Source organism: Podarcis muralis, chromosome 7 (assembly GCF_964188315.1).
Source record: "Podarcis muralis chromosome 7, rPodMur119.hap1.1, whole genome shotgun sequence".
Lineage (NCBI taxonomy): Eukaryota > Metazoa > Chordata > Lepidosauria > Squamata > Lacertidae > Podarcis > Podarcis muralis.
Window position 1 is genome coordinate 91,275,550 of NC_135661.1, and position 15,066 is coordinate 91,290,615.

Here is a 15,066-nt window from a genome sequence, read left to right on the forward strand (position 1 = left end):
TGGACCCTGCCCCATGGTTCCCCTTGCCCTCCACCAAACACCCATCAAGTGTAACAAAAATATATTTGCGGCACACGCGCTAAACCCTGTCTGTGGTGCCTACCCCTTTCCCCAAATGATGAGACAAGAGACCAGAGTGTGGGTTCAAATTGGCCACAATTTTATTGAGCTTCAGAAGTGGGAAACTTGGCGCAGGCCTTGGCAGGTAACCCTCTCAGCCCGTCTGGCTGAGGATATGCAGGCAGATGAGGTCCAGTGAGAGGGAACTGTAAAGCACAAATTTACACAGCATGCCCTTCCACTGACCTCGTCCGGGGAGTTTGACCTACATGCCGCCACTCTAGGGCCAGGGACTCCCGGTTTTGCCCTTTAATGGGCCCTGCAAGCGCCACCGCATGGGGAGGGAGCATGAATGCATCCCCCCAACTTGATGTTAGACTAAAGGCTACCTTGCCAAGGCCTAGAACCGCCACTTGAGGCCCTAAGGGGCCTCGCCGCCAAGTCCCACAACGGAGGACCAATCAAACCCTGCAATCTATCCATTCCCCAAGGGCTTGTCGCAAGTTGTGGAGCCAGAAGTCATTGCCCAGTGGGGTCAGGTGCACCCCGTCCCCCCGGAATAGGTCAACTCTATCTGCTGTGATGGTGGGATGTGGAATAGAGAACCCACCAATTTGGCGCATGGTGTTGCGCATGATCCTGGAAGGAAGAACGGCAAAAGAGACTTGAGCTCAGGGGTCAGCCTCTTTTCTTTTGGCCTTAGGCCCACCCCCAGCCAGCCGTCCATTGTCCTCCCTGGCCGAGGGCAGGTCAAAGGCCAGCTCAAGCAGGTGGGTGGCACCCGCCCAGGTGAGCCTCGCTTGGTGCCGCAAACCCCGCCCACCTGTGGGGAAGGGAGGGCGGATATCACGGTACATTTCCCTGTTTCCCAGCCAAGTTCATCCCACCCTTTTGTCTTCATCTGGGCTTGTTCTTTCTGGAATGGCTCCCTGTCTGGCACTCAGGTATCAGGAGGCCAGGGATTATCCCTCAGGCAGAGGGGCTGCTGAGGAGCTGAGCTCACCTGTCTATATGAATTTCTGAAGTTTTCCCAGTGAGCCAGTACATAGATGCATTGATCAGTGAATTCTTACATTTGGTATCGTGCAGCAAAGGCCCTTTGAATAGATAGGAAGAAACTGTGATGAAGTGTTTTGTGGGGACAAATCACAAAAGTCACAAAAGTGATTGTGCTGGTTTTGGTAGTGGGCTGCGTGTGCATGATATCTGCTGGAGGGGCAACACCCCCCCACACACCTATACATAAATTCCTGCAACACTGCCATCTTCCCAAAGTCCACCTGTCAGAGCCCTGGTACCTCCTACGCAAAGCCCAGGAAGCATCTGCCTGGCTTAGGGAGGGAGGCGCAATGCTTGTGTGCACGACGTCACATGCATGACATCATGCCCCCCCACTACCCGCACAAGCTGGCACCTCTGGCCCTAACTGTTCCCCTATGAAAAATTTCAACACACACCATTGCCAGCAAGACACCCCACCCCCAGCAATGGCTCTTTCTGGGGAATGGCTCCTACTTTTGACAAGAGAGCATCTCAAATCCACCATCAAACCAGAGGTTCCTTTCATCCCTGAAAAGACATTCTGTGATTTGCTCTGCTGTCATATGGATAAAACCTGCAGAGATCCATGAGGGTCTTAGAACTCCAGATGGGTGCCCCACTGTGCCCCTGGGCAAAATGATCTCCTCCTCTCTGGGGGTCTCCAATGTGGTGCCCATGGAGACAACAACCTACCCTTTTCTGGGCACCATGGAGAAGAGATCATTATGCCAATGGGCGCCATGTTGGTGACCCCAGAGAGGGTGCAGAATGTCCAGGGCCACCCTGGGCCACTTCCTGGACAACCCTGAGGCCCATCTTCTTAATCAGTATCCTGTGGTGGATGCAAGGGCCATAAAATGTGTATTTGCAGAAGGCCATGAGAGATAACAGCAGGGCAGACCTTTGATGCTTATCTCAAAAAGTGGGTCCGTTCATACGTGTGGTTTATGCTTGAACATAAGGACATCAGATGGGGTGGAAGGTTCGCAGGCTAGGAAGGACTTGCTCACAAATTTATTGCCAGCTGCACGAGTTATTCTAGCTAGGAAGGGGCAAGCAGACTATAAAATGGAAGAATGGTACAAAGAGGGGTGGGATATAGCTATTAATGATAAGTTAACATGTGCTATTAAGATAAAACGGGGAATATGCAGGAGAAATTATTTTGCGGAGATATGGAAAGTATTTGTAGAATTTGTACTGTTAAAATGGAAAGGGGTCAAGCCCTCGCAAGAGGTGTTGACATTTTGGGAGGTTGGATAGTTACAGTGGAAGGGTCTTGTGGTGTGTGTGCACACGTTTTAATTTATTTTTTATTATTATTACTTTGTCCAAAAAAAGAAAAGAAAAGGGGGGGGGAGCAATTATGCATGCAGCAGGAAAAAAAGTGTAAGCACCAAGGTTCACTGTTTTAAAACTTGCCTCATTACAGGTGCAATTAGGGAATAAAAAATAAAAGGCAATTTTTCTGCCGCAGCCTCTAATTGCAGCTTTAAGTTTAATTAGTGTAAAAAAATATCTGCAGAATAAACCGAACACTTTTTTTAAAAATACAACAACCACCACCAAACATCAGAAGAGCCTGCTGGATCAGGCCAACGGCCCTTCTAGCCCAGCACCCTCTTCTCACAGTGGCCAACCAGGTGCCCAAAGGAGGATCTGAGCGCAAGAGCCACACGCTCCCCTCCTGCGGTTTCCAGCAACTGAGATTCAGAAGCATGGCTGCCTCCAAACGTGGACCATCGATACCTGTCCTGATATTTCCCGGAAGAGGCGTCACCCACCAGATGATGATCGCAGGATCCCCCAGAGCAAGAAGCAAGCAAGAGCCCCCGGGGGCCTGTTTCTGTTGGGGCAGAATCCTCGCTCTTCCCCGAATCCACCCAGCACCTCTCCTTGCACAGCACACTGCCCATTGGCAATTACAGTCAGCAGAGCACAGGGCCTGTGGATGTGGCAGCAACAGTGGCTGGTGGGTGAGGCCTGCGAAGGCCCAGATGTGCCACCTCCACATTACAGTAACAGCAACGACTTGAAATTCTCCTATTCTAGCCAGTGTGGTGTAGTGGTGAAGAGCGGTAGTCACGTAATCTGGGGAACTGGGTTCGATTCCCTGCTCCTCCACCTGCAGCTGCTGGGTGACCTTGGGCCAGTCACACTTCTTTGAAGTCTCTCAGCCCCACTCACCCCACAGAGTGTTTGTTGTGGGGGAGGAAGGGAAAGGAGAATGTTAGCCGCTTTGAGACTCCTGAAGGGGAGTGAAAGGCGGGATATCAAATCCAAACTCTTCTTCTTCTTCTTCTATTCTGAGATCAACTTCCAGGACCTGAGCTGGTCCTTCCGAAATCTCTATAAATCCATGCTTGATAAATCCTCCACATCCCAGCATGATTTCTCTTCCCTCCTGGGTGACATGAAGCCCTCCAACCACAATTACTATATGTACCACCAGCAGCAGGTGCCCTCCGCAGTGGGAGCTGCACCCCCTTCCACACTCCAACCTCAGAAGGCTGTCCATCCCAGGGGGGCTAGCAGCAAGGAGGTGACAGCTATGGCCCCCCACCTGTGATGTCCATTCACCCCTCTTCAATGCAGCATGGAGGATACCACCAGCATCACCACCCACACTCCCATTCACAGCAGCAGCAACAACAACAACAACAACAGCCTCCAAACGTGGAGGCAGAGCAGAGCCATCCTGGATGGAAGCCCTCAATGTCCCTCTCATCCTCCATGAGTTTCAGCCTCCTTGAAGGCCATCCAAGTTGCCTACTCTGACTCCTCCTTGCAATTTCAGGAGCAAGGAGCGAGCCAAACAGAAGTCCCCCCCCCCCCGTGTCTCCTTTGTTCTCTGACACGCTCGGTCCTCTGAGTTCAGGAGGAGGGAGAGGGTTCCCCTCCACTCTCGACTGATGCATCGCCCAGCTGCTCCTTCCCTTCTGGTTGCTTAGCTACTATCTCATAGCTGGGCAGCTCCTCTCTCAACTGTGCAGCATCTGCCTGTCTCCCTGCTTCTGGAGATGCTGGAATCAAAGGGGGGTGTCTGAATATTCCCCCTCTTCTTCTTTTAGGATCTGATCTTCCTGCGATTGCATTGCCCAGACCAGCCCCTGACACCTGTGGTGGATTCACCAGTCACCGCACTCGCCTCCTCAAAAGTCGTCCTCTGACTGGGGACACACACACCCCTCTGTCATGATGCCATGCCAAAGACATGTTGGGAGACCAGGCAAAGTCCTCAGAGAACATGCCTCCAAGCCTGCTTTCAACGATGGCTGGTTTCCAAAGCTACTAGCTTTTGTACAATTAATAGCAAGCTTTTGTGGAAAATGTTGCCCGGATGCTGTGTCTCTGGCCTTCGTCCTGAACTGAGCAACAGGTAGCCCATCTCTCGCTCTTATCACTGGCTCTGCTCCTGCCTTACAGCTAGCAGCCTGTTATCTGCATGAAATCTGTGCCTGGTAGCTGAGATGCTGCAATATCTCCATTGCAGACGGGAGGCTGGAGGGAATCCTGAGGAGGAGAATCCCTGTTAGGGAGACAACCACGTGGGCTGCTCCCTGAAGCTCCAGATCATGGTCCACTCTGAGCATCGGGAGGGGGGCCCTGCGCTTCACCAGGGGGTGTTTTGAGCACAAACTTGGGGGAACTGAGTTCCTTCACAATTTAAAATTAGACTTTTTGTGGGGGGGCGGGGGGTGGTGGAACTAATATACACCCATTGCCTGGGCCCGAAATCCACCTGTATCTGAAATCAATAATGTTGATCCGGATCATTGTCTGGTGGAATTTATTTAGTGTTGCCTTTTGTCTGGAATTTCCGAAACGTATCCTGAATAATGCATTCGGAAGCAGTGTCCGGGCGGAAATCGCAAAAATGTCTGGGGAAATCCTGGCAACCTGTGTCGGCAGTGTCACTTTTGGCAATGTTCCTTAAAAATAGCTCAACAACTTCTTTGTATGGGGGGGGGGGAATTTGCAAAAAAACAACAACTCCACAGCTGTCCCGATTTTCACTGTTTGAAATGTGGCAATCCTCGTTTATTAATCGCATCTTACATTTAGCCAGTGCCGGGAGTGGGGATGGGGAGGCACTGTGACTGGGCCCACAATAAGTAATTAAGAATGTAAACAAGCAAACTTGGTGGTGAGTCGTCCCCCCTACCTTTTCCCCGGAAAAGCACTGAGTATATCCACTGTGAATTGAGCTGCTCTGGTCCCTTTGGTTTGGGGAGGGCCCGGTCCTCTCTCAGTCTTCTCTTCCCTGGGCTAAACACCAGACCTGCCCAGGACTCCCAGAAGCAGCAGCCCTTGCTATTCTCCAAAGGCAGAATTCAGCCCAGCAGCTCAAATCACTGCACTTCTCTCAGCGTGAGCAGAGCCCTGCAGTGGCGGCAGCTGGATCAGGCCCAAGGGGGCTGCCTAGTCCAGCACCCTGGCCTCACAGAGACCTTGTCCCCTGGGGAAAGTGGCACCCTTGCAGGACCTGGGAGCAGGAGCTCTTCTGCAGTGGGGATGCAGTGCTCAATGTTGCATGCTGGAAAAAGCTTCCTCCTCTTCCTCTTCCTCTTCCTCTTCCTCTTCCTCTTCCTCTTCCCCCTCCCTCCTCCTCTTCTTCCTCTTCTCACAACCGGCCTGCAGCTTCTCCGTGTGAGAAACAGAAGGTTATTTGGGAAGCAGTGATATTCCGTGAAAGGGGGAAATTCCTGGGGCTTCTGGTTTGTTGACGCCAGGGAGTCACGTGGCTCCCTTCAAGGCTGCTGCGTGGGTGCAAGTGGCTTCCATCCCTCCAGCATCTTCTGTTCACCTGACCTTCAGCGATGCAATTCAGGAGCGGCACAAGAGGAGCCGCGTGAGCGCTCAGAGGCGTCTGCCTTTATCCACAGGACTGGGATGAGCGGGGCTGAGATGACTGGCCCCCTTAAACGCCATCGCTCTGCTGTCCTGATAAAAGGGGGGAGCCCCAAGCAGGTGGGGTGATCCCCTTCCCAGCACCTCCCCCAGAGGCTTTGCAGGGTCAGCGTGGGTCTGTGGCAATAACTGGGGTTTCTAGGGTTGCCATGTGTCCTCTTTTGCCAGGACACATCCTCTTTTTCAGGGGTAAAATTTCTGCCCCAGTGGATTTTTTTAATTTGCCAAGACGTCTCTGGCTGTGCTTTCTGGATGAGAAATAGACATAACTGGTGGTTGAAGTCTTGCTGTCCTCTTCTCTTCTCTTGCCCACTGCCTCAGCAATACAGTATATCACTGCTTCTATAGCCAACATATAGTAAAGGTAAAGATAAAGGGATCCCTGACCGTTAAGTCGAGTCATGACCGACTCTGGAGTTGCGGCGCTCATCTCACTTTACTGGCCGAGGGAGCCGGCGTACAGCTTCCGGGACATGTGGCCAGCAGGACTAAGCCGCTTCTGGTGAACCAGAACAGCGCATGCAAACGCCGTTTACCTTCCCGCCAGAGTGGTACCTATTTATCTACTTGCACTTTGACGTGCTTTCGAACTGCTAGGTTGGCAGGAGCAGGGACCGAGCAGGGACCATCGCGGGGATTCGAACCACCAACCTTCTGATCGGCAAGTCCTAGGCTCTGTGCTTTAACCCACAGTGCCACCCGCGTCCCTTGCTGCATATAGTAGGGGAATTTAAAATGAGAGTCGTCATAGCGTCCATATTTTTGCTCTTCAAAATATGGCCACCCGCCACCACGCCTGGCACAGGCAGCAGCAGCAGTGGCAATATCCTATCCTGCTTCCTCCCTTTCGTCACAAAATGCCTTTGAAAATGACCTTCCTCTCTCCTGCTGCCCTCATAAGCATTCATTTCTGTTCCTCTCTGAATGAATGGTGCTTCTCTTGAGTAAAGTGGGCTGGCCGGCCGGCCCAGCAGCCTGTTGAGGAGGCTGCATGTCAGAGCTTGCAGCATCTCCCAGGCTCCCTGGCTGGTTCTTCCTTCCCCGCCCTCCCCAAGAGAGCCTCAGGTGGTCCAGTGGTTAGAGGGTCAGACCACGACCTGGGAGAGAGCAGGGTTCAAATCCTCTCAACTTGGCTAGGAAGCTCATTGGGTGTGACCTTGGCCCTGTCACTGCCTCTCAGCCTAAAGTACCTCACAGGGCTGTGATGGGGATTCCGTGGAAAGCAGGAGAGCCATGTAGGGGACCTTGTGCTCCTTGGAGAAAAAGGTGGGCTAGAAATGCAAGAAATTAATAAGTAAATGAAGTCCCAGGGAAGGGTTCATTCCAATGCTTATTCAACAGTGTAAGGTTCTAGGGAGGGAGGGAGCAAACAAGAACCCTGCTATGGCAAATGGCAGTCTTGAGGTGCCCATCACTGTCATGAGCATGTTCTGGGGGTGGTCAGCAGTGTCCTGCCGTAGTTTATGCCCAAGCGGCCTCATGGGGTGTTGTCAAGACCATGTTGGTGGCCTGTGTCCTCTGCTGCCGCCTCTTCTGGTTGACTGCAATCCTGGCTCAGAGGAACCCTCTCTTTGGAAAATAGTTAAGACGTGATGCAATTATGCATCTAAAGAACCTCAGGTCTTAACTGGTGAGCTCTTCTACTGCAGTTTGTGAACTGGAATAATAATAATTTTATCTATCTATCATCTAGCTATCTAGCTATCTGTACGTACGTACATTGTTGTTGTTGTTGTTGTTGTTTAGTCGTTTAGTCGTTTCTGACTCTTCATGACCCCCTGGACCAGAGCACGCCAGGCACTCCTGTCTTCCACTGCCTCCCTCATGCTGGTAGCTTCGAGAACACTGTCCTACCACCTCGTCCTCTGTCATTCCCTTTTCCTTGTGCCCTCCATCTTTCCCAACATCAGGGTCTTTTCCAGGGAGTCTTCTCTTCTCATGAAGTGGCCAAAGTATTGGAGCCTCAGCTTCAGGATCTGTCCTTCCAGTGAGCACTCAGGGCTGATGTCATTCAGAATGGAGAAGTTGGATCTTCTTGCAGTCCATGGGACTCTCAAGAGTCTCCTCCAGCACCAGAATTCAAAAGCATCCATTCTTTGGTGACCAGCCTTCTTCCTGGAGCAGGAACTGGCAAGCCACTCCAGTATCCCTGCCAAGAAAACTCCATGGACAAAAACAACATACATACATACATAGGCTATCCATCTGGCTGGGTTTCCACAGCCATTCTAGACATCAGCCATTGAAAACTTCCTGATACAGGGCTGCCTTCAGATGTCTTCTAAAAGTCAGATATTTGTTTATCTCTTTGACATCTGGTGGGTGCCACCACTGAGTGGGTGGGTGCCACCACTGAGAAGGCCCTCTGCCTGGTTCCCGTGTAACCTCACTTCTCGCAGGGAGGGAACCACCAGAAGGCCCTCGGAGCTGGACCTCAGTGTCCAGGCTGAACGATGGGGGTGGAGACACTCCTTCAAGTCTACTGGACCTTTGAGGCCATTTAGGGCTTTAAAGGTCAGCACCAACACTTTGTTTTCTGCTTTAGGACCGGTGTTATTTGGTCCCGGATATGAATAATAATAATAATAATAATAATAATAATTTATTATTTTTACCCCGCCCATCTGGCTGGGTTTCCCCAGCCACTCTGGGCGGCTTCCATAAAAACCAAAGATACAGTAAAATTTCACAGATTAAAAACTTCCCTGAACATATTCCCTGAACATATTCCCTGAATATGAAGAGATCTTCTCTGTGTAAAGCTCCATTGATCCAAAGATCCCTTCTAGTGTACTATGAATCCAACCACTTCTTCTCAAGGCCTTAATGGTGTTTTTTTCTAGTACGAGAAATATTTGCCTAATCTTGTTGTTTTTACCTTGGAAAGTGCCTAATGGATATCTATCCCTCTGCTCAAGCACTACAATGTTGTGCTTGAATTTCAAGTATCATAAATCACATTCCATCCCTCTTCTTTGCTCTGACAGTGGTGAGACGGAATGGAGAATTGCCTCTGAGCACTTGTTTGCCTGGCCAATTTTACACTAGACTGTCTACTGATCCAGTTTACAAGCACAGTCTGAATGCTGTGGCTGATAACTTAATGAATACAACTGTGTTCCTCAAATCTGAAATTAATTTATTTTCTGCTTCAAAAAGAAGCTGTGTCAGATTTTGTATTTTGTGGTTTTAGCTCCCCCTGGTATAGAAATGCAAATGAATAAGGCTGCAAATGTGTGCCTCCCTAACCCCCCCCCCACTTTCTCGCTGCTCTCCCCCCCCCCCCCACTCCTCTGTTGTCAATTTTGGGCAGGCTCCTCCCCCAGGCTGGCCTTTGTCACTGCTGCTGCTGCTGCTGCTTATTTTTCATTTCGGATCTTTATTACTTTTCCATTTCTTGGAGTTTCACATCTGTCATAAATCACCAAATCTGCCCTCCGCGGATCTCAACGCCCACTTTTCGGGTGTGAGCACTCCATTCCCACGCCCGTGTTTACACTTTGCAGTAAAACCAAGTACGGTATTAGTTTTAGGCATGTTAAAAATAAAATAATCCAAGCACGGCTGTGTTGCAAGCACATTTCCCCCTTTCTCTTAAGAGCCACTTTGGGGTCGGGGAGAGAGTTCAGCCCCTCTCAAGATGCCTTGCTGCAGAACCGATGTGGCTCCAGCCCAGATATTTCAGTTTGATTCATTTAGACACCAGTTTAGGGGAAAAAATCTAATAAAAGTTAAAAACCCATGAAATCCATAAAATAACACAATGCTTGAAACACAACAAAAGTGATGGACCCTCCTTCAAAGTGTTGGTGCTGACCTTGAAAGCCCTAAACGGCCTCAAAGGCCCAGTATACCTGAGAGAGCATCTCTATCCCCACAGTTCTGCCCAGACACTGAGGTCCAGCGCCGAGGGCCTTCTGGTGGTTCCCTCACTGAGAGGAGCCAAGTTACAGGAAACTAGGTAGAGGGCTTTCTCGGTAGTGGAGCCCACCCTGTGGAACGCCCTCCCACCAGATGTCAAAGAGAAGAACAACTACCAGACTTTTAGAAGACATCTGAAGGTAGCCCTCTTTAGGGAAGCTTTTAATGTTTGAGGTTTTATTGTGTTTTTAATATTCTGTTGGAAGCTGCCCAGAGTGGCTGGGGAAGCCCAGCCAGATGGGCGGGGTACAAATAAATAAAAATGTTGTTGTTGTTGTTAAAGCTTGGTGAGATGGGTGGGAGACTTGTTAGGACATCTTCCCCCAAGTTCTGCATGCTTCCCCAGTGGAGGTGGTCTCCATGGGCTGCCAACCTGCTGCCATAAGCTTGATGGTGATTCCAGGAAGGTTGGAGGGGGAGGGGGAGAGACTCCTGGCCCCTCTTCCCTCCCACCCACCCCATATTTCCTGCCCACCCCCTCGCTGCTCAGCTGCCGCTGTGGCTCTTTGTGTGAGAGTTGGCCTGTTATTCTAACCACTTTCCAGAAGATAAACCACTTCATTTGAGGAGAGGTCCCTGGCTGGCCCTCAACCCCCTCCCTGAACACTCCATGTTTGCAGAGCCCTCCAACATCATCATCCCGACAGCGGGGCTCTAACGAGCAGCTGGCCGGCCCACAATTAGGGAGGCCAAGAGGCCATCAGGGCAGAATAACTTATCCATATGCAAGAGGACTCGTCGCGGTGACCTCTCTTGTCGGAGGCAAACCTGACTCAATCCAAGCGCTTTCCCCCCTCCCTGCTTAAGGGGCAGGGTGGGGAGATGGCGGCATAATATTCCTGCCATGTTCACTTATCGTCACAGATGAAATCAGCAGCTTTGTTGAAGAGGGTCAATCGCAGCTTAATTTCTCTGCAGGGAGCAGGAGAGAGAATATGAGAGAAAATGAGAGGGGGGGTGAGCTCCATCACCAGCCCTCTCCTCGCTGACCCTCCATGCCACACATGCGCTCCCGCGGCACCTGCTGACAAAGCCTGCAGGCTGCTCCAGAGGCAGATTGCAACACTGCCAGGGTGAAGCCCCATAACAAGCGGCAGCCACTTAGTGGCCGAGTGAGGACCCCAAGGGGGAAGGAAGGAGGCCTTTCTGGGTCCTGTGGGGATGTTCAGGGGTGCAGAAGAGGATATATTGCCTGATAATACCCTTTCCAACTTGTGTAAACAAGTTCACAATTTAGCAGAGTAACATTCCCCTTTTTAAACTTGCAGCGGATGTGTTTGCTCAGGCTCGCTAAAGCTTCTAGAATAACTGTTCTGGTACAGTGGTACCTCGGGTTAAGTACTTAATTCGTTCTGGAGGTCCATACTTAACCCGAAACTGTTCTTAACCTGAAGCACCACTTTAGCTAATGGGGCCTCCTGTTGCTGCCATGCCGCCGTAGCACGATTTCTGTTCTCATCCTGAAGCAAAGTTCTTAACCTGAAACACTATTTCTGGGTTAGCAGAGCCTGTAACCTGAAGCGTATGTAACCTGAAGCGTATGTAACCCAAGGTGCCACTGTATTTTCCCCTTATTCCCTCATAAAAGATAAGACACGACACAGTCTTCTATAAAAGTATAAAAAAAGAGTTTACTCACATTCTGTTCACAATCAGATCCCAGAAGGCAGACTTAGCTTAGAAAAGTAACATACACCTGGAAACTATCTCATAAGGAGCCAGTCCCTTTGTCCTCTCCTGGCTGGAGGCCAAGAGAGCATCTTTGGCTAAGCAGATGTTGTGTCTTCGATGCATGTGGTCAAAGAGAGAGAGATGGCTGCCCTGCCCTGTGCTTTTGTCGTTACCTGCACAGGTGAGGCCACGCCCACCTCTAGTCACATGCAGAGGAAGTCTGTCCCAGCCCAGAAGGAAACAGGAAGTTGACCTGCTGGCTGGACAAACATTCCTCCTGTTACGGATGTTCACTCTAGGAAGGTTGTACTTGACTGCTCTTGTGTTTCACATCCCACAGGTCCTTCCTTCTTGGTCTCTTTGTGGATGGCACCTTTTTAGAACCACAAAAACTATAGAGCTGTACACATCTGTACACATTTATGTCTCTACCCCGGAGCTTCATATATTACTCCTGGGCTGCCTGCTGCATTTGTGAAACTTTGGAAAGCTACTTCACTTTGCTCTGCAAGAAACGGAAAAGAAGCCTTTTGCTCAAGAGCGTGTGCCTGATTTTGCTCTCTCTGAGCTGTAATTTACTCGGGGGCGGGGGAGAAAAATCCCTTTTGCTCTTTCTCATTGCTTCTTCTTGCTGAGCCTCAAAAAGAAACGCCTTCCTTCTGCGCCCATCGCTGGATGGAACTCCGAAGGGAGAGACTTGAAAGCTCCTTTTTGGGGCATCATTATCCTGGAAGGAGGCGTGGCTGGAGAGAGAGAGAGAGAGAGAGAGAGAGAGAGAGAGAAGGAGCTGGCCTTAACTCCAAGAAGTCTCTTTGCAGTTTAATGGATTATCGATTGCAAAGAAGAATAGGGAGATGTCTGAGGGAGGACTGGGCTGGGGGGTGTTTTGAATAGATTGTCTCGTCCAAGGAGGTTTTCCAGGGTGATTTTGTGGGAGGAAAATTCACTGCCCAATAGGCTTTCCCTAACACCACGGCTGCCATGGCAGCAGCCTCTCTGCCCCACGCCTCCCCATCATCATTTTCTTCCAAGTCCCATTTACAGTATCAGTTTACTCTGATCTGGTGCTGCCTTTGACCTCACGCAGCTGTTCTCGAGGAGCAGGGAGTAGTGGCCACTGCCAGCCCCTTTGCCTTGTGCTGGAGGGTAAGCTCACTCAGACCCACCACCAGGCCAGGAGGGGGGGTGAGGGGGCTCCGGGTGTTGCCACGAAGTGCTGGGTCGCCAGAACTGCCTGAGGGTTGGCTCAGCCCTCCTGCCTGTCTCTTCTTCTCCCACCTCCGCTCCCTGTGTCCCCAAATTGTGGTTGTTGTTCTTTAGTTGTTTAGTGGTGTACGATTCTTCGTGACCCCCTGGACCAGAGCACGCCAGGCACTCCTATCTTCCACTGCCTCCTGCAGTTTGGTCAAACTCATGCTGGTAGCTTCGAGAACACTGTCCCACCATCTCGTCCTCTGTCGTCCCCTTCTCCTTGTGCCCTCCATCCTTCCCAACATCAGGGTCTTTTCCAGGGAGTCTTCTCTTCTCATGAGGTGGCCAAAGTCTTGGAGCCTCAGCTTCAGGATCTGTCCTTCCAGTGAGCACTCAGGGCTGATTTCCTTCACAATGGATCGGTTTGATCTCATTGCAGTCCATGGGACTCTCAAGCGTCTCCTCCAGCACCAGAATTCAAAAGCATCCATTCTTCAGTGATCAGTCTTCTTTATGGTCCAGTTCTCACTTCCATACAGTACATCACTACTGGGAAAACCAGAGCTTTTAAGTATATGGACCTTTGTTGGGAAGGTGATGTCTCTGCTTTTTAAGATGCTGGTCCGTAAATTAGCACCTGCAAATACAGAACTCATTCTGAGGATTGGAGCCCTCGCAAAAGCCCCCTCACCTCTCTGCATGAGGCCCTCAGCACTTGTGGGTTGGGATGCGAATAGATGCTGGGAGAGGGCATCTTTATTAGAGATTATCCTCCTTCCCTCCCTCACTTTGAGTTCAGCAGTGTGTCACCATTTGCATCACAAAAGGGAAGCTTAGATAGGCCAGTTTCAGCCTTTCAGTTTAAGACAATCCAGGATGCTTTCAGGCAGGTTGGGTTCTCCTGGTGTTCCCCTTTTTTCACCCCCTTTATTATTTTAAATCTTGTAAAAAGGTAAAAATAGCATTTACTCTCTCAGAATATTTGTTGAAGACTAACAGATACAGCAGCTTTTTAAGGAAGGCTTAAAATGGAAGATTTGGTTTCGAAGACATACGTAAGCCTCGCTTAAAATTGGAGCTTGGAGCTCCGACTGCAGATGTTGTGACGTTGCTGGCATAGTGGAGAAGAGGAAGAGAATGTGATTGTGAGTCCAGGCAGGTAGGAGGATATACAGTGGTACCTCGGTTCCAGTGGCGTAGCGTGGGTTGTCAGCACCCAGGGCAAGGCAAGTAATTTGCGCCCCCTAACCCGTGGATTTGCGCCCCCTAACCTGTGGATTTGCCCTAACCCCAGATGTTGCGCCCGGTGTGGCCGGCCCCCCCTGCACCCCCCACGCTACGCCACTGCTCGGTTCTCAAACTTAATCTGTTTCAGAAGTCCGTTCTTAAACCGAAACCGTCCTTAAACCGAAGTGCGCTTTCCCTAATGAGGCCTCCCACCACAGGTGCCCTTCCACCGTTCAGATTCCATTCTTAGTCCGAGGTAAAGTTCTCAAACCGGGACACTATTTCTGGTTTTGGGGAGTTCGTGAACTGAATAGTTCGTAAACGGGGCTGTTCTTAAACCCAGGTACCACTGTACAGCTATGGCCTCCCTCTGAGCATGCACCACTCTGGCGAGACAGTCTGAGGCAGGGAGGGTCTCATCCTGCGTACCAGATGGAGCTGGCAGACAGCTGCCCTGGACACAGAATTGACCTGCGCCTCCATGGACAGCTGCAAGTCCAAAATGACTCCCAGGCTGCACACCTGGTCCTTCAGGGGCACAGTTGCCCATTCAGGACCAGGGAGTCCTCCACACCTGCATGCCTGCTGTCTCCCAAAAACAGTACTGTACTTCTGTCTTGTCAAGATTCAACCTCAGCTAGGCTGAAAACAGGGAGGGAGCTCTGATGGGAGCGGGGGGGGGGGGGGAGATTCAGGTGAGAAGGCCCCTTCCATTCAGCAGCTCCTCCTCTTTCATTTAAACCCATTTGGCTAAGCTGCTGAGTTAGGGATGTGAGCGGCCTTATCTGGCAGCAAGTGCAGTTTCTTCCCGATGAGCTCCAGGCTGATTAGAATCAGGCTCCTGCTAAGCCCCACGTAAGCCTCTGAAATGAAGACAAGCATGTCTGGGGCGTCTGGGGCTAGGGGAAAGCCGGGAGCGCAAGCTGGATGGCAAAAGAGAAAGGAGGAAGGAGGAGGAGGAAGGTGAGATCTGGAGGGCAGGCATTGTTGCTGCTGCCGCCTTCGCTAGGGAGAAGTCAGGGCTCGCCAGGGGGAGATGCCCTC

General features: G+C 50.9%; 1 pseudogene; it reads left to right on the top strand.

The window, feature by feature from the left end:
- The first annotated feature begins 7,395 nt into the window (after positions 1–7,395).
- On the top strand, positions 7,396–7,639 carry LOC114601922 (V-type proton ATPase subunit e 1 pseudogene; annotated as a pseudogene).
- The last annotated feature ends 7,427 nt before the right edge of the window (positions 7,640–15,066 follow it).